At 40.2% G+C, this 5,408-nt stretch overlaps 1 long non-coding RNA gene across 1 annotated transcript in view; it reads right to left on the reverse strand.

The window, feature by feature from the left end:
* LOC109958181 (uncharacterized) overlaps positions 1-5,408 on the reverse strand; it is a 90,977-nt gene that overhangs the window by 41,585 nt on the left and 43,984 nt on the right. Inside the window, exon 2 of the long non-coding RNA XR_002274641.1 lies at positions 4,123-4,210. This is a non-coding gene — a long non-coding RNA (uncharacterized LOC109958181). The remainder of the gene's footprint in view (positions 1-4,122; positions 4,211-5,408) is intronic.

Raw genomic sequence — 5,408 nt, forward strand, 5'->3', positions numbered from 1 at the left:
TACCTGAAATACCTAAAAATATGCTGAAGTAGAATATTTCCATTCATTTGAATGGAGCAAGATTTTTCAGAATAAAACTAAATAGTCTACAAATTATGAAGTTTAGAAAAATTCTGAACAGAAGCATGAATGTCCTTGATGAGCTGAACATTTTGATACCTGAAATAGCTGAAAGTATGATGTAGAATTTTCCCATTCATTTGAAAAAGGCAAAACTTTCAAAATAAAACTAAATATTTCAAAAGTATGAAGTTTAGAAAAATCCTGAAGACAAGTATGAATGTCCTTGAAGAGCTGAACATTTTGATAGCTGAAATAGCTGAAAGTGTGCTGAAGAATTTTCCCATTCATTTGAATGGGGCAGAATTTTCAGAATAAAGCTAAATAGCCTCAAGACGGACAAGACGAAGGAGATGATAGTGGACATGAGGAAGGAGAGGAGAACTCACCAGCCACTGTTCATCCGGGGGCTCAAAGTGGAGAGGGTGAGCAGCTCCAAATACCTGGGTGTCCACATCAGTGAGGACCTCACTTGGACACTTAACACCACACAGCTGGTCAAGAAGGCCCAATGGCGGCTGTACTTCCTGAGGAGGCTGAGGAGGTTTGGCATGTCGCCTAGGATCCTTTGCAACTTCTACAGCTGCATCATTGAGAGCATCTTGACCAGTTGCATCACTATCTGGTACGAGTTGAATACAGTTAGAATGGCATTTCTAGCCCACGGTATGCCTGAGATAGTAAGGTTCAGCTTCTCACGAGTTGAATACAGTTGACAAGCAGCTGTTGACAGCGTCTGCAGAGAGACGCAGGGAGCGACAACCAGACCTGCATTTCTGCATTCAGTTTCAAACAAATAGAGCACCCTGTTGTGTTATTACACTGTTGTATTATGTCATGATACTAAACAAATTGAAGGAACCGTGGCGTTTTATAATTACAAAGACGTTTTCCTTCCAGCGCGTATTATTTGACTGCAAGTCAGGGAGCGAGAGACACGGCGATGAGCAAACGTGACACCCACTATTAATATTTACAGCGCTTTGTTGTGTTATTCCACTGTTGTATTATGTCAAGATTAAACAAAATGAAGGAACAGTTGCGATTTACAAATATGCCGATGTCTTGCTTCAGCGGATCTTCTGTATTGACTGTAAGTCTATAGAGCAGTGAGACGGTATGTCTGGAATGAGCGACTTAACGCAAATACCATTCATCCCATCTCAGTAACACTGACAGCTCAATTCGTGACAATTTTCTCTATGATTGTCATCTATTATATGTGTATAAAGCTTAAGAATGGCATAATAGGAGCAGAAAAGCGGCAAGAGGAAGAGTAAAAGCAAGCGAGAGCTGCTAGACCGGGGAGTCACGTGACACACAGGCAGCCAATGGCATGTTATAGTATTGGCCCATAATAATAATAATAAAGAACTGCATAACATAGTGTGGATGCTTACACATCCACACAACTAGCAACTTCTTCCATTTTGCCAGCACACTGGTACACTCCACCATATCCATTAAATGGCACTGTGCAGAAGAGTTATCCCTCTGGCCATTTTTGGGTGAAGGCATCCTGCCCAAGTCCCTCTGCTTTGACAGGAAAGGAACAGCACATTATTTTACACTTAATTGCAACTGTCAACAGTGACATCAGTTCTGAAAGACCAGTAATGTGACATGACTACAGAACAAACTCCTTTCTCTCCATTGTTGGGTAAAATTATTAACAAAGTCATACTTTAAGGTTGATTCTAACATTTGATAAATTAAGAACTTAATTAGTAGAAGATTAACATTATGCTTGTTGATTAGTCAACCTGTGTGTTTACTTTGTTTGCGTATGGTAATTCTATCATAGTTAAGATTTAGTTTAGAGCACACATAAGTTTGCTTACTTATATGTTACAATTATGTTTACATAGTTGAGTATATCATTCTATGTGTTCACTGAATTCTTGGCTAGTATTTACTGTGTTAGCCAACTGGAGCACTGTTTAACATCAAAGGGAGACTGGTTCACTAAAACACTGAATCACATTAGATTTACAGCTTTAGCAAAGAGGGTCCACAGTTAAGTTATATTACCACCTGGCTGAAGAGGCCAGGGAATTTGGGGGGAAGCCATGTCACATATAGTGTAACAAAGAAAGAAGTGAGTGTAGGAATTCAGACAGTAGAATTTCCTCCATCTTTAGGAAGCTGCCTTTCCCATTGGAGCAGAAAGGACGCAGGAGGAGGACGGATGGATACATGGACCAATAGAACAGCACGAGAGGACCGGACCAGTTTACAAGGGCACATTTGAAATTGTATAAAAACAACTGAATGGAGGAGGACAGCGTTCCTTCTCCTCCTGTAGTCAGGTTGAATGGTTTTGCTGTTGAGGTCAGGGCTTCAGATAGAGATGGAACCCAGAGCTCTGTAAATTGCTTTATTCGATGGTCTGTTTAGTTATGATAATAAATGTTTGAAAATTGATATTCGATTCCGATTATTCTTCATAAAAGAACACACTGCACCATCCTTTGAAGGACATCTGTAAGGCCCATTAACATAGTGTAAGGTAAGCAATAGCGCCTTGTAAATGACTGGAAGTATAGCACCAGCAGTACCACCTTTGAAAAAGACAAACAAAATATATTGCCTGCGCTGACGAGGGATGGTAGGTGTACAGAGAAGCATGTGTAGTAGTTAATGGTATGTCACTGGCGGGGAGGAGAGGTCAGACCAAACAACTGCACAGGGAAGCTCATACTGCCTCACAGTAAACACACTCCCCCCACAACAAAGCCTGGTGTATGTCATCATTTTAGAGAGTGTGGAATAAATTTACTGGTGGCTAGAATGCCCATAGTTGGGCCTGGTCCCAAAAAAAAAAAAAAAGTAGCCTCAGTGAATCCATAAATAAATCCTGCTGGCTGGTCTTTTTTATCTGCTTTCATCAACTACTGTGTTATGCACATCTTGCCTTTGAAAATGAGGAATAGCAAAGTAAAAAGATGAATAAAGTAGAGTGGAGACCCAACTTATTCCCTCCACTACTACATCATTAACTACTAGAACAGCAAACAGGGAAGAACCTCAGTTACTTTCACTGAATACTGCATACAGAACTTACAAATGAGCTGAATTAAAGGTTTGTTGTGTTGTAAATGTATTTGTGACACAATATGAATTCCACCCCTGCATGACAGAATTATTCAAGTCCATTTGTCTCTTTATAGCCATTTGGGGCTTCACTCATTACCCTTACAGCAGGGAAACCGTGGGGCATTGCAACTCTGCACAGAACAATGGCCTTATCATTTGCCCTGATTTCCCATGGTCCCAAATTTCGCTCCTCTGACTCCAAATGTCAGAACTGTCTGTGTCATGTGTTAGGGTTGAAGTCTTCATTTGACTGCTTAACCATTTTAACAATGACTGCATGTGTGGGATTTCACTCATTAGCACATTTGCTTTCACAGAGACAGGAAGAATCTGAGGAGAGATCTTGAAGACTATAATAAAGTAAGTGTGACTTTTTTCTTGTCAAGATGGATGATACAATATCCCACAATAAAGTTCTGAGGAGCATTTAAAGTTGGGTCGTGGCAGTAGAAAAAGAACTGTTAAATAACATAGTCTTTTTTTTTTTTTAAACAACTGTGGTTTGCTACGTGCTAGCGTAACTTCACTTTGAAAACACCAACAGTCATGTTCATGTTGTGAGATTATGAACTATAATTTGTTATATGGAGGATCATAGTCAAACTTTAACACAAGAAAAAAGATTACAGGGTGAATCCCTGTCATCAAAGACGCAAAGACACAAAGAAAGAGGACATTTTAAAGTTAACTGTGGTCAAGTGAAACGGCGTCAGCAAAAAAACCAGTCAAGCCAGCTGATGTTAGATTTTTGTTGTGATTCTTTTCATGCAATTACAGTAGGAGTACTTGGAGCACCCAAGGTAAATGTTTAAAGTCTGGCAGTTTACTAATATGCCTAACCTAATGAATAAAATGGCACTATTGCACACCTTACTGTGTGTGTTAAGCCTTCTTGAAAATTACACTGTGTTAGCTGACTTGACCAAGAAAGCTGCACTTGTTTTCCGTGTGCGCAATTTGTCCTACCTTTACGATGATCACTGTTTGAAAGATTTGTTGAATGTTGTGATCTGCAACCTCACTGCTAGATGTCACTGGGTCTTTCATACCACACCTATAAAAGACAAGTTTTTTAAATGCAATAATTCCATGATGTTTCCAAAGTCAATAAGTAGTGTCAATAAAATTATGCACTCTTGGTTTGGCGATTAAAATAGGTGTCAGTTGTGTTGGTGTTCTAGTCACTGGCTATCTAAAATGTCAACAACTACTCTGCTGTTTCTTTGCCTTATTCTTCCATCTTAATTTCCTGGTCACATCAGGCGACTCAAAGTGTGTCACTGTTGAATTCTTCAGCACATTGTATTTTTCAGAACTGAAAGCAACTTTCTGAGAGAACTGTACTGCTGAGCATGCAACTGGGTGCCAGAGGAGATGTGGGTCTCTCAGCAGTGACTGAAATCAACTCAGCAAATGTTTACCAATATGCTATATGACAAAGCCTGTGCCTTTATTACAAACAACCAGGTGTCAATAGATAACCACAGCATTAAATGAGCCTAATAAGTTCCTTTTAGTACAAACCACAAATAAGGTGTTTTCATTTTGTAAATTTCAACAACAGATGTGTTTTTACTTACAGTGAGGAACAGAAGCGTTTGAACACCCTGCGATTTTGCAAGTTCTCCCACTTAGAAATCATGGAGGGGTCTGAAATTCACATTGTAGGTGCATTCCCACTCTGAGAGACAGAATAAAAAAAAAATTCAGGAAATCACATTGTATGATTTTTTTGGAAGACCCAGCCACGACCCATCTTCAATGCTCTGACTGAGGGAAGGAGGTTGTTGCTCAAAATCTCACAATAAATGGCCCCATTCATCCTCTCCTTAATACAGTGCAGACGTCCTGTCCCCTTCGCAGAAAAGCACCCCCAAAGCATGATGTTACCACCCCCATGCTTCACAGTAGGGATGGTGTTCTTGGGATGCAACTCATCCTTCTTTTTCCTCCAAACACGACGAGTGAAGTTTAGACCAAAAAGTTCTACTTTGATCTCATCTGACCACATGACTTTCTCCCATGCCTCCTCTGGATCATCCAGATGGTCTTTAGCAAACTTCAGATGGGCCTGAACATGTGATGACTTGAGCAGGGGAACCTTCCGTGCAATGCATGAATTGAAACCATGACGGCATAGTGTTCTACCGACAGTGACCTTTGAAACTGTGGTCCCAGCTCTCTTCATGTCATTGACCAGCTCCATCCTTGTAGTTCTGGGCTGATTCCTCACCTTGCTTATCATCAGTGAT

Source organism: Monopterus albus, unplaced genomic scaffold (genome assembly GCF_001952655.1).
Source record: "Monopterus albus unplaced genomic scaffold, M_albus_1.0 scaffold31.1, whole genome shotgun sequence".
Taxonomy (NCBI): Eukaryota; Metazoa; Chordata; class Actinopteri; order Synbranchiformes; family Synbranchidae; genus Monopterus; species Monopterus albus.